Genomic DNA, 27,154 nt, shown 5'->3' with positions numbered 1-27,154 from the left:
ATGATAGCGGTAGGTCGGTAAGAGACATCATGGATCACACCATATCCAATAGAGTGTGATTACGACGTTCGGACACACCATTACGCTGAGGTGTTCCAGGCGGCGTGGGTTGTGAAACGATTCCACATTTCCTTAAGTGCGTGCCAAATTCGTGACTCAAATATTCTCCCCCATGATCTGATCATAAGAACTTTATTTTACTATCACGTTGATTCTCAACCTCACTCTGAAATCCCTTGAACTTTTCAAAGGTCTCAGACTTGTGTTTCATCAAGTAGACATACCCATATCTACTTAAGTCATCAATGAGGGTGAGAACATAGCGATAACCACCGCGAGCCTTAACGCTCATTGGACCGCACACATCAATATGTATGATTTCCAATAAGTTGGTTGCTCGCTCCATTGTTCCGGAGAACGGAGTCTTGGTCATTTTGCCCATGAGGCATGATTCGCACGTGTCAAATGATTCATTATCAAGAGACTCCAAAAGTCCATCTGCATGGAGTTTCTTCATGCGTTTGACACCAATGTGACCAAGGCGGCAGTGCCAGAAGTATGTGGGACTATCATTATCAACCTTACATCTTTTGGCATTCACACTATGAATATGTGTAACATCACGTTCGAGATTAAATAATAATAAACCATTGACCAGCGGGGCATGACCATAAAACATGTCTCTCATATAAATAGAACAACCATTATTCTCAGATTTAAATGGGTAGCCATCTCGCATTAAACGAGATCCAGATACAATGTTCATGCTCAAAGCTGGTACTAAATAACAATTATTGAGGTTTAAAGCTGATCCCATAGGTAAATGTAGAGGTAGCGTGCCGACGGCGAGCACATCGACCTTGGAACCATTCCCGACGTGCATCGTCACCTCGTCCTTCGCCAGTCTCCGCTTATTCCGCAGCTCCTGTTTTGAGTTACAAATATGAGCAACCGCACCGGTATCAAATACCCAGGAGCTACTACAAGTGATGGTTAGGTACACATCAATAACATGTATATCACATATACCTTTGGTATTGCCGGCCTTCTTATCTGCTAAGTACTTGGGGCAGTTCCGCTTCCAGTGACCGTTTCCCTTGCAATAAAAGCACTCAGTCTCAGGCTTGGGTCCATTCTTTGGCTTCTTCCCGGCAGCTTGCTTGCCGGGCACGACAACTCCCTTGCCGTCCTTCTTGAAGTTCTTTTTACCCTTGCCTTTCTTGAACTTAGTGGTTTTATTCACCATCAACACTTGATGTTCCTTTTTGATCCCCACCTCCGCTGATTTCAGCATTGAATATACCTCAGGAATGGTCTTTTCCATCCCCTGCATATTGAAGTTCATCACAAAGCTCTTGTAGCTAGGTGGAAGCGACTGAAGGATTCTGTCAACGACCGCGTCATCCGGGAGATTGACTCCCAGCTGAGACAAGCGGTTGTGCAACCCAGACATTTTGAGTATGTGCTCGCTGACAGAACTGTTCTCCTCCATCTTACAACTGTAGAACTTGTCGGAGACTTCATATCTCTCGACTGGGGCATGATCTTGGAAAACCATTTTCAGCTCTTGGAACATCTCATATGCTCCGTGTTGCTCAAAACGCTTTTGGAGCCCCTGTTCTAAGCTGTAAAGCATGCCACACTGAACCAGGGAGTAATCATCACTACGCGACTGCCATGCGTTCATAACGTCTTGAGTTGCTGGGAAAACAGGTGCCTCACCTAGCGGTGCTTCAAGGACATATGCTTTCTTGGCAGCTATGAGGATAATCCTCAGGTTACGGACCCAGTCCGTGTAGTTGCTGCCATCGTCTTTCAGCTTGGTTTTCTCTAGGAACGCGTTGAAGTTGAGGGAAACATTAGCGTGGGCCATTTGATCTACAAGACATATTGCAAAGTTTGAGACTATGTTCATGATAATTAAGTTCATCTAATCAAATTATTTAATGAACTCCCACTCAGATTGACATCCCTCTAGTCATCTAAGTGATACATGACCCGAGTCAACTAGGCCGTGCCCGATCATCACGTGAGACGGACTAGTCATCATCGGTGAACATCTTCATGTTGATCGTATCTTCTATACGACTCATGTTCGACCTTTCGGTCTTCCGTGTTCCGAGGCCATGTCTGTACATGCTAGGCTCGTCAAGTCAACCTAAGTGTATTGCGTGTGTAAATCGGGATTACACCCGTTGTATGCGAACGTTAGAACCTAACACACCCGATCATCACGTGGTGCTTCGGAACAACGGACTTTAGCAACGGTGCACAGTTACGGGGAACACAATTCTTGAAATTTTAGTGAGAGATCATCTTATTTAAGCTACCGTCGTTCTAAGAAAATAAGATGTAAAACATGATAAACATCACATGCAATCAAATAGTGACATGATATGGCCAATATCATTTTGCTCCTTTTGATCTCCATCTTCGGGGCGCCATGATCATCATCGTCACCGGCATGACACCATGATCTCCATCATCATGATCTCCATCATCGTGTCTTCATGAAGTTGTCTCGCCAACTATTACTTCTACTACTATGGCTAACGGTTAGCAATAAAGTAAAGTAATTACATGGCGTTTTCATAGACACACAGGTCATAAATATTTAAGACAACTCCTATGGCTCCTGCCGGTTGTCATACTCATCGACATGCAAGTCATGATTCCTATTACAGGAACATGATCAATCTCATACATCACATATATCATTCATCACATTCTTTTGACCATATCACATCACATAGCATACCCTGCAAAAACAAGTTAGACGTCATCTAATTGTTGTTGCATGTTTTTACGTGTCTGCTATGGGTTTCTAGCAAGAACGCTTCTTACCTATGCAAAAACCACAACGTGATATGCCAATTTCTATTTACCCTTCATAAGGACCCTTTTCATCGAATCTGATCCGACTAAAGTGGGAGAGACAGACACCCGCTAGCCACCTTATGCAACTAGTGCATGTCAGTCGGTGGAACCTGTCTCACGTAAGCGTACGTGTAAGGTCAGCCCGGGCCGCTTCATCCCACGATGCCGCCGAATCAAGATAAGACTAGTAACGACAAGTAAATTGATAAAATCAACGCCCACAACAACTTGTGTTCTACTCGTGCATAGAAACTACGCATAGACCTAGCTCTGATAGCATTGTTGGGGATCGTTGCAGAAATTAAAATTTTTCTACGCATCACCAAGATCAATCTATGGAGCTTATTAGCAACGAGAGGTGAGTGCATCTTCATACCTTTGAAGATCGCGATGCGGAAGCATTGCAAGAACGCGGTCGGTGGAGTCGTACACGAAGCGATTCAGATCGTGGATGAATCCGATCTAAGCGCCGAACAACGGTGCCTCCGCGTTCAACACAGGTGCAACCCAGTGACGTCTCCCGCGCCTTGATCTAGCAAGGAGAGAGGGAGAGGTTGGGGAAGACTCCGTCCAGCAGCAGCACGACGGCGTGGTGGTGGTGGAGGAGTATGGCACTCCAGCAGGGCTTCGCCAAGCACTGCAAGAGACGAGGAGGGAGAGGGGTAGGGCTGCGCCAAGAGAGAGGGAGACTCGTGTCTCTGGCAGCCCCAAAACCCCCACTATATATAGGGGGAGGGGAGGGGCTGCGCCCCCATCTAGGGTTCCCCCCCTAGGGGTGGAGGCCAGCCCTAGATGCATCTAGGGGGTCGGCCAGAGGGGGAGAGGGGGGGGGACCCTAGGTGGGCTTTAGGCCCATCTGAGCCTAGGGTTTCCCCTTCTCCCCTTCCCCACGCCTTGGGCCTCATGTGGGAGGCGCACCAGCCCACCTAGGGGCTGATCCCTTCCCACACTTGGCCACGCAGGCCTCCGGGGCTGGTGGCCCCTCCCGGTGGACCCCCCGAACCCTTCCGGCGGTCCCGGTACGTTACCGATAACGCCCAGAACACTTCCGGTGTCCAAAACGGGACTTCCCATATATAAATCTTTACCTCCGGACCATTCTGGAACTCCTCGTGACGTCCGGGATCTCATTCGGGACTCCGAACAACATTCGGTAACCACATACATCTATTCCCTATAACCCTAGCGTCATCGAACCTTAAGTGTGTAGACCCTACGGGTTCGGGAACTATGTAGACATGACCGAGACATCTCTCCGGCCAATAACCAACAGCGGGATCTGGATACCCATGTTGGCTCCCACATGTTCCACGATGATCTCATCGGATGAACCACAATGTCAAGGATTCAATCAATCCTGTATATGATTCCCTTTGTCTACCAGTATAGCACTTGCCCGAGATTCGATCGTCGGTATACCGATACCTTGTTCAATCTCGTTACGGCAAGTCTCTTTACTCGTTCCGTAACACATCATCCCATGATCAACCCCTTAGTCACATTGAGCTCATTACGATGATGTCTTACCGAGTGGGCCTAGAGATACCTCTCCGTCATACGGAGTGACAAATCCTAGTCTCGATTCGTGCCAACCCAACAGATACTTTCGGGGATACCCGTAGTGTACCTTTATAGCCACCCAGTTACGTTGTGACGTTTGGCACACCCAAAGTACTCCTACGGTATCCGGGAGTTGCACAATCTCATGGTCTAAGGAAAAGATACTTGACAATAGAAAAGCTTTAGCAGACGAACTACACGATCTTGTGCTATGCTTAGGATTGGGTCTTGTCCATCACATCCTTCTCCTAATGATGTGATCCCGTTATCAATGACATCCAATGTCCATGGTTAGGAAACCGTAACCATCTATTGATCAACGAGCTAGTCAACTAGAGGCTCACTAGGGACATGTTGTGGTCTATGTATTCACACATGTATTACGATTTCTGGATAACACAATTATAGCATGAACAATAGACAATTATCATGAATAAGGGAATATGATAATAACCATTTTATTATTGCCTCTAGGGAATATTTCCAACACCCACATGGGTGAAAGCTTATGCAGGCCTTCCCTCGAGAGGACCCGCCTCAGGACGAGGTCACCCGTCTCGAGCGTCCTGGAGCGGATGTTGCGGCAGTGGTATCGCCGCAGCGCTTGCTGGTATCTTGCCGCCCTCAGTGCCGCTTCATGATGATGTTCCTCCCCCAGCACGAGATCCATCCCCCGCATGACGTCCTCCTGCGTTTCGTCGAACGCCAGGACCCGTGCGGAGCGATGCTTGACCTCATGAGGAAGGACTGCTTCAGCTCTGTAGACGAGAAAGAATGGGGTCTCGCCCGTTGGCTTGGTGGCGGTGGTGCGGATGGACCACAACTCGGACTGAAGCTCGTCGTGGCAACCCCTGCCACAGGCCTCGAGCTTCTTCTTGAAGGTCCTGGTCTTGAGGCCCCTCAGGACCTCCGCGTTGGCGCGTTCGGCCTGACCATTGCTCCTGGGGTGCGCCACCGAAGCGTAGCAGATCTGCGTTCCAAGGTTAGCACAGTAGGTTTTGAAGAGGTTACTAGTAAACTGCGAGCCGTTATCTGTGATGATGCGGTTGGGGACCCCGAAGCGGCTCACGAGGCCCTTGATGAACTTGACAGCAGAGCCGGCTGGGATGGTACGGACGGCTTCCACTTCCGCCCACTTGGTGAACTTGTCGATGGCGACGTAGAGGTAGTGGTATCCCCCTGGCGCTCGAGGGAACGGGCCCAAGATGTCCAGCCCCCAGACCGCGAACGGCCATGTGAACGGGATGGTCTGGAGGCCCTGAGCCGGCTGATGAATTTGCTTGGCGTGGAACTGGCAAGCTTCGCAGGACTTCACCAACTCGGCCGCGTCGTTGAGTGCCGTGGGCCAGTAGAATCCACTGCGGAACACCTTGCCGACAAGAGTCCATAACGACGAGTGCTGCCCGCAGTCCCCACCGTGTATGTCAACCAACAACTCCTTTCCTTGGTCACTGGAAATGCAGCGCAGCGTAACATTGTTCGGTCGCTTCCTGTACAACTCACCGTCCTAGATACAGTATGCCGTGGCTTGCCGGGCCACGCGCTCTGCGTCCTCTTCCTTCTCCGGCAGCGTTCCTTGCATCAGGTACTCCTTGAATTCCTTGGTCCAGCATTCCTCCTGGGGCTCGAGCTCCAAGAGCAAGCGAGCTCCTGAGGTCGGGCCACATGCTGGGGCTCCTGTGGCAGGTGGTTGTGGGAGCTCCTCCCGAGGCTGAACCATGCTTGAAAGTGCTGGCGTCGCCGACGGCTTGAAGAGCCGCTCTTCGAAGATGCCAGGCTCCTGGGGCTGCCGCTTGGATGCCCTCCTGGCGATGTCGTCGACTTCCTTCTTGGTGCCCCGGGGCACGTGCTGCAGCTCCAGGCCCAAGAACTGCTTCTCCATCTTGCGCACCTCCGCGAGGTATGCCTCCATATGCTCATCCTTTGGCTCGTATACTTTGTTGGAGAAGTTGACAAGAAGCTGCGAGTCGCCTCTAACGGTAAGGCGCTTAACTCCCAGAGCTGCCGCAACCTTCAGGCCGGCTATGAGGCCCTCGTATTCTGCGATGTTGTTGGAGACCTTCTCGCCCTGCTGAAAGCAGAGCTGCACGGCGTAGTAGAGCTTGTCCTGAGTGGGCGAGATGAGTACTGCCCCAGAGAGTGGGCAGCGCCGCCACCAACCCCTGAGAAAGGCTTGCTGAGCCTGAGCCGCTCGAGTGGCACATGAAGGAGGCTGAAGGCCTCTACAGAGAGCAAGTTGAGGCCTGCACCGCCGTCGATGAGGGTCTTGGTAACAACCACGTTGCAGATGGTGGGCGTGCAGAGCATTGGGAGCCTGCCCGAGCCGGTGGTAGAGTCGGGATGGTCTTCTGAGCTGAAGGTGAGGTCGGCCTCTGGCGCAGCCCAACCCGGCGGAGCCCCCGGGCGCTTGGAAGCCGCCCAGCAGAGCTGCGACTGCGTGGTTTGCCGGCACCGCGTAGCGTGCGGTGAAGAGGTCGCGCAGCTCCTCTCAAGACGCCACCATGGATCCGGGGAGGTTGAGCAGCCAGGCGCGCGGCTCACCGGCGAGGGCCATGGGGAGCCAGTTGGCCATGACCTTGTCGTCACCCCCGGCCTCGAGGACGGCCTCCTCGTATGCTAGCAGGAAACCCGTTGGGTCCGCCGCACCGTCGTAGCGCGGCGGCATCTCCGGCTTGAACTTGGTTGGCCACCGTACCCGCCGCAGGGCGGGGGCCAGGGCTCGGAGCCCCCTGGCCCCGTCGTCGATGCTGGCCGCCGGAGGTGATGACGGTGCGCAGGCCATGCGGGCAGCGTAGATCGACGGAAGAGAAGCCTCGGCGCACCCCTACCTGGCGCGCCAAATGTTGGATGTGGGGTTCCGGCAAAACCTTTAAGGTTCAAACTCTGGGGTGCGCGCGAAGTTCTTTCCCTCCTACCGATCTACGCCCTGGCTCACTAAGATCTCGCGGACGAACTCGACGAACTCACAGCACAAGGGACACAAGATTTATACTGATTCGGGCCACCGTTGTGGTGTAATACCCTACTCTAGTGTGTGGTGGTGGATTGCCTGTTGGGCTGATGATGAATAGTACAAGTGGAAGAACAGCCTCCTGAGGTTGAGGTGTTCTTGTGCCCTTCGAACTTGTGGGGGTCAGAACTTGATGCCTACTACTATGGTGGCTAGATCTATTTATAGAGGCCCTGGTCCTCTTCCCAAATATTGAGCGGGAAGGGAGCCAACAACGACGGGCGATTTGAAAGGGGACAGCTAGTACAAGCTATCCTGACAAAAGTGGTCTTCGCCTGCAAAAGGCTCTGGTGGTGACGCCGTCTTGGGCTTCATGGTGACCTCCGTCTTGCCGTCCTGCTGGTCTTGGTCTTGTTGCACCGATATGGAAACCTTTGCCTGATGCCTCGGTACTTCGCGCCTGCGCCTGCCTCCTTAGCACCAAAGAAGAAACAAGGACGCTGCGCGCGCTGGCGCCCGCCTGGTGTAGATCGTCACGGCTCACGTCACGCGAGCCTCGCGAGGTTTGCCCCGCCTTGATATCTCCGCTCCTCGCGAGCCTGCCTGGGGAGGCCGCTCCGGAGGAGGTCTTGCGTCGTCCGCCTCGCGAGGCTTGGCCCCTCGCGAGGGTCTTGAATGCCTTGTCGATGAAGATGGGTCGTACGGCCTGCTAGCATAGCCACGCCGTGGGCCGCAGGCAGGCAAGTATGGGGACCCCCGTTCCCAGAACGCCGACAAATGCACATATCATCGACAGAAGAATCGGATACACAGCCTCACAGTGGACGGCGCCCCGATCTCCGCCCCCTGTGACATGGCGGTCGCGGCCTACGCGCACTTCGACGCCCTGCTTGGCCACGAGACACCCCGCAATTGCAACATCGACCTCTCTGAGCTGATCACGCCCACAAACCTCGACGACTTCGACGCCCCATTTGACGCCGAGGAAATTTGGAACGCGGTGAAGCGCCTCCCTGCTCGGAAGGCTCCCGGCCCGGACGGCTACAATGCCGAGTTCTTGCGCGCGTGCTGGCCCATCGTCCGGCAAGACTTCGTCGACGTTTTCCAGCGGCTGTATGAGATGCGCGGCCGAGGCTTTTGCTCCCTCAATCAGGCTCTGCTCACCCTGCTCCCGAAGCGCGTGGATGCACACGGCCTTGGCGACTTTAGGCCCATAAGCCTAATTCACCTCGTCGCCAAAATCTTCGCCAAGGTTCTTTCGCTCCGCCTCGCGCCGAAGCTTTGCAGCCTCATCAGCACTTGCCAGAACGCATTCATCCCCAGGCGCAGCTTGCATGACAACTTCATCCTTGTGCGCCAGTCCACGCGCCTCCTGCACCAACTCGGGGCTCCTCGCACCCTCCTAAAGCTGGACCTGGCTCGTGCCTTCGACACCATCAGCTGGCCATTCTTGTTCGAGGTCCTTCGGCAGTACATCTTTGGCTTCCACTTCCTGGAGTGGATCGCCATCTTGCTCTCCTCGGCCAGCACAAAGGTGCTCATCAACTGAGACCCCGGCCCCCCCATCTGGCACCGATGTGGCCTCCGCCAAGGCGATCCCGTGTCCCTGCAGCTGTTCGTCCTCGCCGTCGACACGCCTGGTCGCCTCCTCCGCCGTGCCACGGAGCTGGGCATCCTGTAGCGGTTGCACCCCCGGCGCCCGGTCCCCTCGGTCTCCCTCTACGCCGACGACGTGATCCTATTCTGCCACCCCACCGTCGGCGACATCACAACCGTCAAGAGCATCCTGCTCCTCTTCGGCCGAGCTTCAGGCCTCCTCGTCAACTACGCCAAAACTCCTCCGCCTTGATCCGATGCGCCGCAGACGACGTCGCGCCCGCTGTCAACCTGCTGGGCTGCCCCCTCGCCGAGTTCCTGATCACATATCTGGGCATCCCCCTAACTCTGCATCGCCCGACGGCCGCACAGCTACAGCCCGTCGTCGACAAAACGGACGGCATGCTACCCACCTGGAAGGCGCATCTCATGAACAAAGCCGGCCGCCTCGCGTTCGTCAAGGCCATCCTCAGCGCAATTCCGATTCACCAGCTACTTGCTCTCGCGCCCCCCAAGAAGACCATCCGAGCACTCGAGAAAATTCAGCGAGGCTTCTTGTGGGCTGGACGCACGGAGGCAAACGGAGGCCACTGCCATGTCAACTGGCAACGCGTCGCTAGGCCGCTCCCGCTTGGTGGCCTCGGCGTGCGCGACCTTGGCCGCACCAGCCTCGCGCTCCGCACCCGCTGGTTGTCGTTCAGCCACACAGACAGCACCAGAGCATGGGCCAGCCTCGACCTGCAGTTCATCGCCGAGGAGCGTGCCTTCTTCTTCGCATCTACCACCATGCAAATTGGGAACGACACGGAGGCTCTCTTCTGGGAAGATCGATGGATTGGCGGGCGTTCTGTTTGCGAGATTGCGCCGCTCCTCTACGCTTGCATTCCCCAGCGCCACTGCAAAGCTCAGGACCGTTGCTGATGGACTCCAGGCCAACCAGTGGGCACGAGACATACACGACACGATCGGCATACACGAGATCGGGCAATACTTACAGCTCTGGCAGGCCATCAACGCCACAACCCTCTCTGACGAGCCAGACCGCCTCACCTGGAAGTGGAGCACAAGCGGCGTCTACTCCGCCAAATCAGCCTACCTCGCCACTTTCAACGGTTCCAGGGGCTGCGACGCATGGAAGCTCACCTAGAAGAACTGGGCACCCCCGCGTGTCCGTTTCTTCCACTGGCTCGCCCGCCTGGACCGGTGCTGGACAGCTGACCGCCTCGCCCGCCGCGGCCTGCAGCACCCCGCACGATGCCTCCTCTGCGACCAGGCCCCCGAGTCCATGCACCACCTCATCCTCGCCTGCCCCTTCGCCAGGCAGATCTGGCACGAGGTACTGCACTGGCTCAGACTCCCCTGCGCCCCGCCCGACAAAGAGATCTCCCTCAACGACTGGTGGCGCACGGCGCGACATGACACCCCAATGCCCATGCGCAAGGGCCTCGCCTCTGCGACCCTCCTCGTCCCATGGATGATATGGAAGCACCGCAACGATTGCGTCTTCAACAGAGGCCAACCCTCGACGTCCGACCTGCTCACGAAGATCAAAGACGAGGCCGCCCTTTGGGCTAGAGCCGGCGCCCTAGGGCTTCGTGCCATCTTGCCGCAAAACTGGGACGTGCACTGATATGCCCCGAGGCACTGTAATTCCCTCCTAGGAGGATTGTAATGGAGACTTCCTTCCTTTCCAAAGAAATGAAATGCAAGCTCTTCTTGCGTTTTCCCGAAAAAACTTGAGTGAGTCTGTCATGGTTTTGTCACGTCAGATGTCCTCGTGAAAGGACTTAGTCGTGGAGCCATCGCTACGGGTTAGCTTAAAGGGGTTAAACCGGATAAGGGACACGAGAGTTTTATACTAGTTCGGCCCCTTACGATGAAGGTAAAAGCCTACGTCTAGTTGTGATGGGATTGCTGGGGTTTCGATGACCAGGGAGTGAATACGCTTTGCCTGAGTCTCGAGTTGTTGTCTGTTGTTCCTGAACCGCCGCCGGGTCGTCCCCTTATATACATGGGTTGACGCCCGTCGGTTTACAGAATCCCGAGGCCGGCTCATAAACGTGTCCGGCTCGGTCTCCGCTCTTTCTATCTTACAACACAAGTTTACCTATCAATACCGGTTTATGTCTACGGGCCTTAAACCGGTTTTGGGCCCTGGGCCTTCATAAAGCGTCACCGTCTGTCTTCATGGGCTTCAGATATAATGAACTACTGATGGGGTTAACCCGGCCTATCCTGGCCGGTTTACGCCCAGTGGTAATATCCCCAACATTAGGCCCCAGATTGATTTGAACTGGTTCATGTTAATCCTTAATACTTAAGAAAATTTCGTCTTCAACATCTTCACATAATCTTGTAAACCGCCGTGACGTCATCTTCCAGGACCATGGTAAACCGCCATGACGTCATCTGTTATTTAAAACTGTGTATAACCCATGTTCATTAATGGGCCTCCGAGGATCGAGGCAACAAAGCTGTCACACACCCCATTTTTTGGGCTCCTCGATTCTCGCGCCTGCCTTTTATCCATTCATCTTATAAATAGGGCCGAGGGGTCACTTTCACTTTTCCGCCTCGTGCCTCTTCGCGTCGTCATCTTCCTCGCGCCAACCGACCCTCGAGCTCTGCCGCCGCCGTCGTCCTTCGCCTCTGCCTCAACAAAGGCCGCTGCATCAACCTGATCGTTATCAGAGAAAAGCGGTGATCCTCTGCTTCTTCCTCCTGCACCAGTAAGTTCCTCTTCTCCTCGCCCTAGATCCGCCATTAGGGTTCGGTGTTCTTCATAGCTTGAAGCTGTTCTTCCTTCGGTAATACCAATGGCCGGTTAGATCTAACTGTTTTCAGCGCCTTTTGTAGTTTAAACTCCTTTCTTCTTGTTAAGGCATCTGCTTGATATCCAACTCATCTGAACTTACTGAACTTTTTGAGCGCTTGATATTAGACTTGAATATATTTTGATTATACAACGCACGGCAGATCTGAAATTCCCATGCCAAACTGTGAAACTTGTTTTTTGTCTTCACTTATACATCTTTATACTTATACCTTTAATACCAGATTAGGCGGTTTAACTTCACAGAAAAAATGATAACCCAGTAGATACCATTAGTCCCCTGTTGAACCGCCACTGCATTCACCATTGTACTGTTTCCATTGTCAGACTCCGGTTTATGAATAACCAACTCCGGTTTAACAATATGCTTATACCCTTATACCGCTGTATGGCTGTCCACTGTAAATGTTAAACCGGAAATAATCATGTTTCGGATTTCCATTGCCATGGCCAAGAAAGTCTATGAATGCAATTGGGCTCCTTCTCGAGTAACCGAAGAGCAGTTAAACAACTGTGTTAAAACGGGCGCTTTAGCCAAGAAAGATGTCATCCACTGGAGGGTCCCTGGCCCGGAAAATACTCCTACACCCAAGGACGGAGAGGTAGTCGTGTTTGCTGATCATCTGGGTCGAGGCTTTAGCCCTCCCGGTTCGAATTTTTTTCGAGATGTACTAGCCCATTTTCAGCTGCGCCCTCAAGACATCGGTCCCAATTCTGTGACCAACATCTGCCACTTCCAAGTCTTCTGTGAGGCTTATCTGCAAGAGGAACCTACAGTCGAGCTGTTTAGGGATTTCTTTCACTTAAACCGTCGCACAGAGTTCACGGATGGATCCAATACGGAATTGGGTGGAATGGCGGTTCAGAAAAGGAAGGAAGTTACTTTCCCTCATCCCAAGCTCCACAGTCACCCCAAAGAGTGGAACCAGACTTGGTTTTACTGCAAAGATACATCTCCAACCGATGAGAACCCCTTGCCGGGTTACCACCCTCACCGCCTTAGTAATACACATCCTTTCCCTCCGAGGCTGACCGCAAAAGAAAGGGCCAATTATGCCCCTCAACTATCAAAGCTTAGAGCCTTCATGGCGAATGGTTTGACAGGAGTTGACTTTGCCCGTTGTTGGATAAGCTGGAGTATTCTGCCCTTAAGCCGGCGCTCCGGTTTGATGTGTGAGTACACAGGGAGTTTAAAGGACCCTCAACGACACATTGATATTCAGCTTACAGATGCAGAAGTTAGTGAGGTTGTCAAGAAAATGCTGAACAAACCGGAGGCTGTCTATGCCCAAACCGGACTGCTCCCTTTCTGCACCTTCCACAAACCACCAGCTGTAAGAATCATATAATCTTTTGAAGTTGCTTCTGTCCAAATATTTTCTGAAATTGTGATTATCTTCTGACAGGGTAATGATCCGTTCTGGAACAAGAAACCACAAGAAAAACCGGCAAAACCGCAAGACAAACCGGCCAAGCCACTTCGCCCAAAGACCAAGGTTGTTAAGAAACCTGGCAAGAAAAGGACCACTACATCCTCCGAGCTACCAGCTGATGACGATGTGGGTAACCCGAAATCAGAGGTAGAACTTGACTCTCTTGGTTCATTTTTCGTACACCTCATTGACAATGATTATTATCAGGACGACGCTGAAGGCAGTCACGCTGATGATGTAGAGGTAACCATTCTTTCCTCCGATTCAAATCCTCTGCCAACATCAAAAATCCGTCGAGCAAACCGGAAAGTAAAATTTTCTCACCCCCTTGCTTACTTGGACCCAAACTTTCTTTTGAAGACACATCAGCACGAGGCTCGCCGCACAACCCGGCACAGCGGCTAGGTAGTTACCTCCGCCGGTTTACCAAACAGCCCGGTTCGGAAACGCCGATCAGAGGTCTCTTATCCCCTTGACACTTCATGCCCCAAAGCAGGTTGTTTCCGCCAGCCTCTTAACCCGTCTGATTCAAATTATCAGGGCACTTCTCACTCATCTTCTGGCGATTCGTCGGCCACAAAACTTCCACCCCTCAAAACAGTTCTTGGGTGAGCTATATACTTGTTTTTATCCTTGATCTGTTATTTTTATATACTGTACTGATCCTCATGTTTATTTTTATCAGCGCCAAGCCCAGACCCAGCAAGAAGGCTCGGTTGAATAAACCGGCTGATGATGACGTGGCTGTTGAACCGGAAAAAACTCCAGATCCTGAAGAAACCAACGTTGATGCCATACTGAATGACCCACCGCCTCAAGATCATGACTTTGTTGCTGAGCAGATAGAAGTTGACACCGCAAGCCATGATAACCAGCCAACCAGCCCTGTCCGAACTGATGATAAACCGGCCAGTCCAGTTAAAAATACGGACAAACCGCCAACCCCAGTGACAGCTGCTGATGACAAAGATGATGATATTATGATTACTGGCACTGGCCATACCACTCCTGGCAATCTGCCAAAGACGAGCTCTCTGCAATTGGCAAAGGCAAATGGAACGCCGATTTGTCAAATTATGCCCATCTGAATGCTCAAGACCTTCACTCCGGCTTCCTGAACCGTCTGTACACCAGCCGTGACTATGAAGCCGGTTTGGTAAATTTGATGAAGGAGCGATATGAGGTAACTTCATAAGTGTTTCTCTCTTATATTTAATTGCAGCTTATAAACTCCAGTAGCCCCCAAGTGACGGTTTAAGATACCAATCTAAATCGGGACTTAGTAACAATTTCATGTTTGCGACAATGCATCTTAACTTCACTGATGTAGCCCCCAAGGGCCGGTTTAACTTTATAAAGATGAATCGGGACATTGTAGAAGAATTCCCATATCAGCAATTTATGAGCAAATACACATTAGCCCCCAAGTGCCAAGCTTAATACTTGTATTGTGCTTGGGACTTGTAAAAATTTCTGATAAAGAGCAAATATGCATTAGCCCCCAAGTACCAAGGGCATAACTTGTTATGTGCTTGGTACTTCAAATATGTACTGTCAACTCATTATATATCTGTCTCTTTATAGGCTGAACTGAGCAAGAAGGAAAGCCAAACCGCTGATCTGCAAGAGAACCTCAAATCCCAGCAAGCCGAAACCTCCAAAGCCAAGGAAGAGTTGACTAGCGCTCTAGGCGCTATGGAGAAACTGAAAGAGGGCTTCAACAAGGAGCGGGCGGATTGGGAGACTGAAAAATCCGCTTTGATAAAAAGGGCTGAAAACGCAGAAGCCGCTCTTAAACCGGTGGTTGATGAACTGACCGGCGTAAAGTGGCAGATTCATGCCATGACTGCTGCTGTGTTCGATAAACATCTTTTCCTTAATACTTCCAATGTATCTTCCCATGTGTTGTCAGTTTACTGATGTGTATAATGGCGCAGGAACTCGTATTAGCCATCTGGGCTCTAACGTACAGAAGAAATTGAAAGCGGCCTATACTCTGATAGAGCAGCTGTATACTGGTGCGCAGCGTATCATCTATACTGCTTCACACAATAATCCTCCTCCCACTTTGATCAAGGATACCTTAGAAAGGTTATCTATGCTTCCTGCCCGGGTAGACGAGCTAAAAAAGTCTGCCGCAAGAACGGGCGCTTTGGCCGCACTAACCCGGGCAAAAGCATGGGTACCTGACTTTGATCCAGTGGAAGTGGCCCAAGGCTATCCCAGTTTGAAGGAAGACGGAACAGAATTTGGCAATGATGATCTCCGAATCATAAACCGGGAAGTACGCCCATTGGCTTGTCAACTGGTTGAAGAAGCGGATCTCTCGTACTATCAGGCGAATTATGATGATAAGAACAGACAGGTTGCTGCACCAATTCCAGAAGCGCAAAATCTTATCCCACCAATCCGTAAGCACACTTATGCCCCTGACATTGAACCGTCCACGCTTATAAGCAATGAAGCTGTATTCCAAGCCCTAACTGGGATCGACTGGGCAACTGTTGACTTGCAGCCACTGGGTAGAGAGGAGGGAGTTGAACCGGTGCGAGATGATCCACAGCCATCAGGCCAAGCTGGTGACCAATCATGAACCGGAGGCCGGTTTAGTCTTCTACATGCTGCAACATGTATTTGAGAAAACAATTATCCTTTTGGGCACTGAAACGCCTTGTAATAGGCTAGTTAAAATACTTGGTCTGGTATGCCTTCGTGCATATTTATCTGCGACTGATGCTTGCTTAATCCGACATGCTTAATATATGATGTTCATAATCCATGGCCATTTATTCAAGTTGTTCCTGCCGATAAGAAGCTTAAAGCGCCCTGGCGGTTTACCACCGGGCGGGTCATGATACCCAAATATATATATATATATATATGACCAAGGTTTATAACCAAGGTTGTAAAAGATAACCAAATATGGAAATATATAATACCTGTGACCTTTAGGCATAATGTTGGCTGACCAACTTTGTAGCGAGGGTCATAACCCTACTCTGGAGGATAAGTAACTCCTGTTATATGATGCCAGTTTATAATAAAACCGTTCCGGGTTGTGATAAACACCGGTTTATTCCATACTGGTGTCTTTGAGTCAAAACCAGACCGGGCTGATAGTCTCCGGATTATAATTTGATCGTGTACTGACAACTTGTAGTTGACAGCCTAACCGGGTTGATAAACACCGGTTTAAAAAACATCACAAATCTTATGAAAACAAAGAGAACTTAGCAAAAGGCAAATAAAAACCGTTGTAGTCGAGGCTTTTCACGGGCTGCCAGGCCCCAAATTCGAGGCTTTTCATGGGCTGCCAGGCCACTGAGTTAAACCATTTTTGCAAAGCCTTTTAAGATGGTCCTCAATCCTTAACCAATCGTCGTTTTAACTTGACAAGTTCAGGGTCTTCATTTTAGAGTAATTGTCAAAGTTCGAAGGGTCATACCATGTTTACCTGGGCGGAGAGACTTACTTAAATAGGCAGGTTAACCCGGGGTTTTAGGTGTATACACCAGGCTTCCAAGCCGTGGCTTGATAGCCTATTACAAGTGTAGATTCTTAGTTCATTTCAACAGCAAAGAATCCCCAAGTAACATTTGTGAGCTGTGCTCAGTGGGTGCCTATGTTTGAGCTGTTGTTTTACAACACTCTCTTTGGCCCTAGATTGATTTGGCTTTGAGCCGATCAAGAGGTGTGACTGTGGTTCGGATATGACCAAGCCCCCAAGTGATGTTGTGGCATTGCGCCGATCAAGAGGTGTAGCTATGGTTCAGATACGACCAAGCCCCCAAGTGATGTAATATAAAGCTTTGAGAAGCTAAATCAAGGGGTAAACCGGACGCCGCTTTATAAACAGAAGCTCCATGTAACCACACATGATGTAAGAAAAAACAGATACCCTGCTTTAGCTGAGGTTCCGGTTTATTATATTGATCATAATATATACATTGTCATAATATGTACATAAGCAGAGCCTATGGCTCAAGTATAGTAAGGCCGAAGATGAGCAATATTCCACGGCTGGTTGGTCTCCTCCTCCGATTTACGTGAGTCTTTGCGCTCTCGAACATCGATTAGGTAGTACGACCCGTTGTGTAGATTCTTGCTGACCACAAAGGGTCCTTCCCAAGGGGGGGGATAGCTTGTGCATATCCGTCTGATCCTGGATGAGTCGAAGCACCAAATCACCTTCTTGAAATGTTCTGGTTCTAACCCGGCGGCTATGATAACGACGTAGATCTTGCTGATAAATCGCCGAACGGGCTGCCGCCATGTCACGCTCCTCATCTAACAGGTCAAGAGCTTCCTGCCGTGCCTTCTCGTTGTCAGCTCAACATATGCCGCTACACGAGGTGAGTCATGACGGATGTCACTAGGAAGAACCACTTCCGCTCCATAAACCATGAAGAACGGAGTGTATCCTATCGATCTATTGGGTGTGGTATTGATGCTCCATAACACAGAAGGTAACTCCTCAACCCAACAACCCGGCGTCCGTTGCAAAGGAACCATAAGCCGGGGTTTGATGCCTCTCAAGATCTCTTGATTGGCCCTCTCCGCTTGACCATTGGACTGGGGGTGAGCTACTGATGACACGTCAAGCCGGATGTGCTCACGTTGACAGAACTCCTTCATGGCACCCTTTGACAGATTGGTACCATTGTCTGTTATAATGCTGTGTGGAAAGCCAAACCAGAAGATCACCCTTTTGATGAATTGAACCGCCGTGGCTGCATCACACTTACTAACTGGCTCTGCCTCCACCCACTTCGTGAACTTATCAACCGCCATCAAAAGGTGGGTCTTCTTGTCCTTGGACCTCTTGAAAGGCCCAACCATATCCAGCCCCCAAGTTGCAAACGGCCAGGTGATTGGAATCATTCTCAACTCTTGAGCCGGTACATGAGCGCGCCTTGAGAATTTCTGGCAGCCATCACATCTTTTGACCAAGTCCTCGGCATCAGCATGAGCTGTCAACCAATAGAAACCATGACGAAATGCCTTGGCCACCAAAGATTTTGAACCGGCGTGGTGACCAAAATCTCCTTCGTGGATCTCACGCAAAATTTCACGGCCTTCCTCAGGAGACACACAGCGTTGAAATGCCCCTGTCACATTGCAATGATGTAACTTTCCATTGATAATAGTCATGGACTTGGACTGCCGGATTATCTGCCTGGCCAAAGTTTCATCCTCTGGTAACTCGCCCCGGTCCATATACGCCAGATATGGAACCGTCCAATCTGGGATAACATGAAGAGCCGCCACCAACTGAGCTTCTGGATCAGGAACAGCCAAATCCTCTTCACCAGGGAGCTTGACGGACGGATTACGCAGAACATCCAGGAAGACATTAGGTGGAACCGGTTTACGTTGGGAACCCAGGCGGCTTAAAGCGTCCACCGCTTCATTCTTCCGCCGGTCCACATGATCCACCTGATAACCTTTAAAGTGACCTGCAACAATATCCACCTCACGACGATATGCTGCCATGAGTGGGTCCTTGGAATCCCAAGTGCCGGATACTTGTTGAGCCACCAGATCCGAGTCGCCGAAGCACTTAACTCGGCTTAGGTTCATCTCCTTAGCCATCCGAAGACCATGGAGTAAAGCCTCATATTCAGCTGCATTGTTAGTGCAAGGGAACATTAAACGGAGAACATAACAAAACTTATCACCTCGTGGGGAAGTTAATACGACTCCAGCCCCCGAGCCCTCTAATTGCTTGGACCCATCAAAATGAATAGTCCAATAAGTATGATCCGGCTTCTCTTCCGGCGCTTGTAGTTCTGTCCAATCATTGATGAAATCCAAGTGCCTGAGATTTAATCGCCGTTCGGGGTATGTATTTCAACCCGTGAGGCCCGAGCTCGATAGCCCACTTAGCAATCCGGCCAGTTGCCTCCCTGTTCTGGATTATATCCCCAAAGGAGCAGAGCTGACCACCGTGATGGGATGACCTTGGAAATACTGCTTAAGCTTCCGGCTTGCCATAAAAACCCCCATACACCTATTTTTGCCACTGTGGGTACCTCTACTTGGATTCGATAAGTTCCTCACTGATATAGTAAACCAGCCGCTGAACTGGATATTCCTTTCCTGCCTCTTTGCGCTCCACCACAATAGCCACACTAACAGCCCGAGCGTTAGCTGCTACATATAGCAACAATGGCTCTTTGTCAACCGGAGCAGTAAGAACCGGCGGATTAGCCAGCTGCCGCTTTAAATCCTCAAACGCTTCATTAGCGGCGTCACTCCAGACGAAGTTATCCGTTTTCTTCAGCATCTGATATAAAGGGATGGCCTTCTCGCCAAGGCGACTGATAAACCGGCTCAACGAGGCAATCCGGCCCACCAGCCGCTGAACATCATTGATACACTTCGGTTTGGCCAAGGAGGTGATGGCTTTGATCTTTTCCGGATTAGCTTCAATGCCCCTGTTAGACACCAAAAAGCCCAAGAGCTTGCTTGCAGGTACACCAAAGACGCACTTGGCCGGATTAAGCATCATTTTGTAAACCCGCAGGTTATCGAAGGTTTCCTTCAAGTCCTCAATAAATGTCTCCTTCTACCTTGATTTCACCACAATATCATCCACATAGGCGTGAACATTGCGGCCGATCTGTTTATGAAGACAATTTTGCACACACCGTTGATAAGTCGCCTGGGCACTCTTGAGCCCAAAGGGCATGGACACATAGCAGAAGGCTCCAAAGGGAGTTATGAAGGCTGTCTTCTCCTGGTCCTTAACTGCCATTTTGATCTGATGATAACCAGAATATGCATCCAGAAAGCTTAAACGCTCGCAACCCGCCGTAGCATCAATAATTTGATCAATACGGGGGAGGGCAAAAGGATCTGCTGGACAAGCTTTGTTGAGATCTGTGTAGTCCACACACATACGCCAAGTGCCGTTCTTCTTAAGGACCAGCACCGGATTAGCCAACCACTCAGGATGGAATACTTCAATGATAAATCCAGCCGCCAAGAGCCTGGCTACTTCTTCTCCAATAGCCTTACGTCTTTCTTCATTGAACCGGCGGAGAAACTGCTTGACCAGTTTATACTTGGGATCAACATTGAGAGTGTGCTCAGCGAGTTCTCTCGGTACACCTGTCATGTCAGAAGGCTTCCACGCAAAGATGTCCCGATTCTCACGGATGAACTCGCTGCGCGCGCTTTCCTATTTCGGATCCAAGTTAGCGCTGATGCTAAACCGCTTGGACGAATCGCGAGGCACGAAGTCAACAAGCTTAGTCTCATTAGCCGATTTAAACTTCAGGGCCGGATCATGCTCTGTAGTTGGTTTCTTCAATGAAGTCATATCTGCCGGATCAACATTGTCTTTGTAAAACTTCAACTCTTCTGTCGCACAAACCGACTCAGCATAAGCCGCATCACCTTCTTCACACTCCAGAGCGATCTTGCGGCTCCCATGCACGGTTATAGTTCCCTTGTGACCCGGCATCTTGAGCTGCAGATAGACATAACAAGGTCGTGCCATAAACTTAGCATAAGCTGGCCGTCCAAACAGGGCATGATACGGGCTTTTGATTTTCACCACTTCAAAGGTCAAAGTTTCTGATCTTGAGTCATGCTCATCTCCAAAAGCCACGTCCAGAGCTATCTTACCAACAGGATATGCCGATTTACCAGGCACCACACCATGGAACACCGTATTGGACGGTTTAAGATTTTTATCTGTTAACCGCATACGACGGAAAGTTTCATAATAAAGGATATTGATACTACTCCCTCCATCCATGAGTACCTTAGTGAACTTATAACCTCCCACCTGAGGTGCCACCACCAGTGCCAGATGACCCGGATTGTCAACCCGGGGCGGATGATCTTCTCTACTCCATGACCCGCCGGGTTGTGGTGCTGCCCCTTGGCGTTGCCGCTCCTTTTTCCCTTCCCTGTCTTATCATCGCCAGACTCGGGATCCTTGGTACTATCAGAGTCGGCATACTTCACCAGAGCAGCCATGAGGGTTCCCATGTCATTACAATGACGTTTGAGCCGTCCCAACTTCAACTTCAGGGGTTCAAACCGGCAATTTCTTTCCAATGTTAAAACTGCGGTATCAGCGTTGATGCGGTCCGATGAATGCAAAATTTCTGAAACCCGACGCACCCAACGGGTTGTTGACTCTCCTTCCTCCTGGACACAGGCAGCTAAGTCCACAATTGACATGGGCTGCTTGCATGTATCCTTGAAATTCTGGATAAACCAGGCTCTCAACTCGGCCCATGATCTGATAGAATTAGCCGGCAAGCTCTTTAACCAAGTGCGGGCCATCCCTTCTAGCATCATGGTGAAGTATTTTGCACATGCCGCATCATCCACATCCAGCATCTCCATGGCCATCTCATAGCTTTCAACCCATGTCTCAGGGGATAAATCAGCGGTGTAATTCGGCACCTTACACGGGCCTTTGAAATCCTTGGGCAGGCACACATTGCGCAATGCTGGGACGAGACACGGTACTCCCAAAGAACTAGAAGTAACTCCTGGTTCCACCGACGTGGTTGGACGAATCGGAGTAAGCTGACGGGCTTCATGCTACGCTGCTAACTCGGCCTCTCTGCGTGCCCGAGCCCGGTGCACCACCTCCTGAGCATCACCAGCACCACCCACCGGGTTATTGCCACGGGGCGGATCACGGTTCCGCGCGTTGCTTGACACTGCCAGTTCATCCATACGCCTGCTGTAACTCCGGCTTGGATGGGGAGTGGAATGAATCCGATCACGACTATATGAATAAGCCTCCTGTTGAACCAAGGCTGCCTGAAGAAGCTCCTCAACCCGACGCGTCTCGACCGCCGCCGGAGAATCGCCTTCGATTGGGATGGCCGCCAGCCGTGAAGCGGCAGCGACAATGTTGTCCATCGGGTTAGAGTAATGACCCGGTGGCGTTGGGACATGCGCTGTTACGATGTTGTTCTGACGAGGCGGATCCACCAAACGTGGCTGAACCGGCGCCCCTGCTCCAGGCGCCTCCGCCCGGTTTACCACCGGCGGGTTACTGGTCCCTGCTCCTGGGGTGTTAAAGAGGTTTCTAGCGTCATAAACCGGTGGCAGGCGAGATCGGTACCTCCTCTTCAGGACTTCGTTCGACGCACTCTGATCCAGCATAATCCGGTAAGCCTGTGCATCCAAAGCGGCCCGTTTCGCGGCCATCCTGGTATCCTCAGCTGCTAAGTCGGCTTTGGCCTGGGTGATTTGATCTTTCACCTTCGCGATTTCCGCATTGTGTGCATCCTGATCCGCCGGGTTAACCTCCGCCATCAGCGTTGCCAACGCGTCAAACAAATCAGATAGAACTTGAGCCGGCGGTCGCACAGGGCCTCCTGCCCCGGCCGCTGTTGCCGCTGCTGATCCGGAAATCGTCGCCGCTGCGGTCGAAGAGTGGAGCGCCGGTTGCGTACCGGCCATGAAGATCGCAACCCGGTTTGGCAGATCAAAGGGGTCCGGAATACTGTCGCCATCGGAACAGCCCCCAATCCGGCCATCTTGTAACTGATATAACGCCTCGGTCTCTCCGGTCGATGACTCGTCGCCGGAATAAACAACGGTTTCACCACCAGATTCCGATCTATCCTCAGATTCCCCTCCATGGATGACTCCCACGAAGGCACGCTTCATGACAGGCTTGACCCGGGCAGATCTCGCACGCTGAGCCGTTTCGACGAGGTCGGTGCAGATGTCCGGCTCAGGGCCCGGTTCGCCGATCTTGCCAATGAAAACGTGTATGCCACCAAAGGGGACCCGGTACCTGTACTCGGGGCCCCAGCCTGCATCGTCGATGTAGAGCTTGCCGTGACGACTCTTGGTCATCCGGCCCACAGCGTAACCCTTGAGTCCTTCGAAGCTGCCCTCCAAGAACTTGAAACCATCGTGCGATAGCCCCACGGTGGGCGCCAACTGTCGTGGTTTTGTCACGGCAGATGTCCTCGTGAAAGGACTTAGTCGTGGAGCCATCGCTACGGGTTAGCTTAAAGGGGTTAAACCGGACAAGGGACACGAGAGTTTTATACTAGTTCGGCCCCTTACGATGAAGGTAAAAGCCTACATCTAGTTGTGATGGGATTGCTGGGGTTTCGATGACTAGGGAGCGAATACGCTTTGCCTGAGTCTCGAGTTGTTGTCTGTTGTTCCTGAACCGCCGCCGGGTCGTCCCCTTATATACATGGGTTGACGCCCGTCGGTTTACAGAATCCCGAGGCCGGCTCATAAACGTGTCCGGCTCGGTCTCCGCTCTTTCTATCTTACAACACAAGTTTACATATCAATACCGGTTTATGTCTACGGGTCTTAAACCGGTTTTGGGCCCTGGGCCTTCATAAAGCGTCACCGTCTGTCTTCATGGGCTTCAGATATAATGAACTACTGATGGGGTTAACCCGGCCTCTCATGGCCGGTTTACGCCCAGTGGTAATATCCCCAACAGGGTCAATACACAGGTCAATTGAGCAGTGCTCCAAGCTTCGCTCCCTGAAGTTGAGCCATAATCACCTCAATGGTAACATTCCTATCGAACTAGGGATGTTGGTAAACCTACAAGATTTGTATCTAAGTGACAATTCATTCGAAGGCAAGATACCGAGTCAGCTAGGTAATCTGAACATGCTTGAGAACTTGAATCTTTCACACAATGCATTGAACGGCAGCATTCCCTCATCATTTCAGAGCCTGTCAGCCTCTTATCCATGGATGTGTCATACAACAAACTGGAAGGGCCGGTTCCACGAAGTGTGTTCTTTGAAGATGCTCAAACTGAATGGTTCTTGCACAATAATCAACTCTGTGGTGTAGTTAAAGGTTTGCCCTCTTGTGAAATTACTAGTCGTGAACAACATAAGAATTACCAAGTTGTTTTACTAGCTATAATTCCTGCCACTATTGCTCTTGTGCTTATCACCACAGTAGTAACAATATTGAGATATAAAAGGAAGAAATATAGCACAGGAAGTGGTAATGACTTGCAGCAGACAAAGTTGTTCGCCATCTGGAACTTTGATGGACAAGATCTGTACAAGAAAATTGTTGACGCCACGGAGAATTTTGGTGATAGTCACTGCATTGGAACTGGAGGTAGTGGGTCAGTGTATAGAGCTGAGTTACCTAGTGGTGAAATATTTGCGGTGAAGAAGATCCATCTGATGGAAGATGATGAGTCATTTTATCATGAAATAGATGCATTGATCCATATTCGGCATCGAAACATTGTGAAGTTATTTGGCTACTGTTCTGCAACCCAGGGAAGATTTCTGGTGTACGAATACATGGACAGAGGAAGCTTAGCAGAATCTTTAAAGAACAGGGAAACTATAGCTGAATTGGATTGGATAAGAAGGTTAAATATTATCAATGATGTTTCCCATGCTTTATCTTACATGCATCATGATTGCTTTGCACCGATAGTCCATAGAGATATATCAAGCAACAACATTTTGCTTGATCTGGAATTCAGAGCATGCATCTCTGATTTTGGTATAGCCAAAATACTATCTGCGGATGATTCAAACTGCACAAGGCTTGCCGGGACAAAAGGGTATCTTGCCCCAGGTAAATTATATCTATTTCTGTTAGATCTGTGTGTTGTTATGTTTTCTTTCTCGTCCGATCAAATATGAAAATTTTACGTTTATTTTGCTAAGGATGCCAAGCAGTAGAGGATAACATACTAATTTGTACAAATATCCTATTTTTTGTTTAATCAGTTATTCTATCATGGTTTTGTTTATCAACTACGCTTTGTTTGTCTCTACTCTCTTGTCTGTACAATCTACATTGCCAACAGTTATTGAGCCGATATGTTTAGCAGTTGGGTAATAATAGACCTTTGTTGTGTGGTCCTCTAAATTCAGTTTCTTGAAGTGTCGGAGAAATCTAACTCTTCAATATTGGCATGGCAGAGCTTGCATACTCAACAAGGGTGACAGAGAAATGCGACGTCTATAGTTTTGGAGTGCTCACGCTCGAGTTGTTCATGGGACACCATCCAGGTGATTTTCTTTCATCCATGGCCGAGAAGAGTACGTCACTCAAGGATTTGTTGGACATCCGGATCCCACTCCCAGCGGCTGAGGTCGCAAGCAAAGTATTCAAAGTGATCACATTTGCTGCTCGGTGCATAGAACCAAATCCATCACGCCGTCCAACAATGCAACAAGCAATCAAGGTGTTCACTGCAGCTGGAGGACCTGATAATCATGTTGATCATCTGCATACTGGCATTGTTATCCCTGCCTGCTGGTCGTGAATGTTCTTAGCAAATTGATGTTTTTTGCGTCGATTAGACACTGTTTGTAATGAATCTTCGGTACGACAGTTTGTTGCATCATTAGCTTCGCGCCACGTACTATTTATGTTGGTTGTAAGCGATGGAGAATAACCAGCAAGTAGCTACCTTTAAATTTTTGCATAGCAGGGCCCCTACTATGTCTTCAAGGCAATACTAATATTTCATTTTCATCCTTTCTTGGAGGATGTAGGAGCCCATTCAACTGGTAATTTCATATGCCTGAGTTATATTGGCGTGCTGATTTCTTTTAGATCCTTTAGTATGTTGCCGTTTAAAAATGTTATAAATATTTAGCCTTCAACTGGTACAGGGCAGGGGATAGAAATGGTATAAAGCAGTAGCCATCAGAATGCTTCTGCAAGGCATATAGTAGTTCTCAACAAAGGAAAGCTACTTGTTACAAGAAAAGAGGCAAATTAAGCAGCCCCCAAGCCCCCTTCAACTACTTCTATTTTTGAAAAACTACTTTTAACAGGACAAAATGTGGATCATTGTTTTTTTCTTAAAGAGGCAAAGCAGCCCCCAAGCCTCCTTCAACTACTTGAAAAAAACACAGTAGAGACGCACACTCACTCCTATGAACGCACTCATCCTTAATTGATTGGCCTGCAGGTTCTGAACAATTGCTAGAAAAGCACTCTGCTGCCAATGACTAGTTAGGCATACTATATTGCATCATCCATCAGAAGTGATGTCAGATTGATAAATTGTGCTTGTGTAGCTCACCTCTCATCATTAATTTATTTTCCTGGTAACTTGATACTGCCTCCGTTCATATTTCAATATGGACTACATCCTGATTGAAATGAGTGAATAAATACACTAAAACTTGTCCATATACATCCGATTTAGAAAAATGTTATGTAGTAAAACATCTTATATTTGTGAACGGAGGGAGTACTAATTAATTTTATTAGTATATCCAAAGAGCCTGCAGATTTATTTATGGCTTGGTTGATATGTGATTCAGATGCAGTACTACCAAATTGTGACATACATTTTCAATTGTAAAAGACCATTCGATTCACTTACCTCGGCTCATATGGCCAACTACATGCATGTTTGTTATACTCATGACCTGTATAATTAGTCATATTTGGAGAACAAAAAATATACAGACATTTTGGAGAATGAAAAAGGCAAAACTGGTCAGTCTATTTGATTGAGCTGCCACGTACAGTACATGAGATGAGAGAGACCATCCACTCTACGGGGAAACCCATATGTCGCACCACAAAAGTATCACACAATCCATATTCTTCTTCCTACACTTGCTCACTGAGAAGAATGTGTATGCATACAATGCGACTGAAGAGTGTATGCACACACAGTAAAAATTCTGTATATGCAGGAACAACATAAACACAGTAAAACCACAACATTACTAGGTGTTGCAGGAACCAACAAGAAAACAAATTTACTAGGTTGGCACAAGTGCATATGCATACACGTACAGTAAAAATTCTGTTATTGGCCACAATCTAAACACAACATTCTATTAATCTGTCTCTGCATCTTATACTCCGGAAGGTGGCAACAATCTAAACACCGATGGACAAGTTCTCCGAGAAATATTGATGTGCTTTTTCAGGCAT

At 49.8% G+C, this 27,154-nt stretch overlaps 1 pseudogene; it reads left to right on the top strand.

Moving 5' to 3' along the window:
• The window catches only part of LOC109736718 (uncharacterized), a 37,331-nt pseudogene extending 11,814 nt beyond the window's left edge, over window positions 1-25,517 (top strand).
• Window positions 25,518-27,154: the final 1,637 nt, after the last annotated feature.

Source organism: Aegilops tauschii, chromosome 5 (assembly GCF_002575655.3).
Source record: "Aegilops tauschii subsp. strangulata cultivar AL8/78 chromosome 5, Aet v6.0, whole genome shotgun sequence".
Classification (NCBI taxonomy): Eukaryota; Viridiplantae; Streptophyta; class Magnoliopsida; order Poales; family Poaceae; genus Aegilops; species Aegilops tauschii.
Note: the sequence above shows the minus strand (reverse complement) of the source record. Positions and strands in the feature narration are given on the sequence as shown.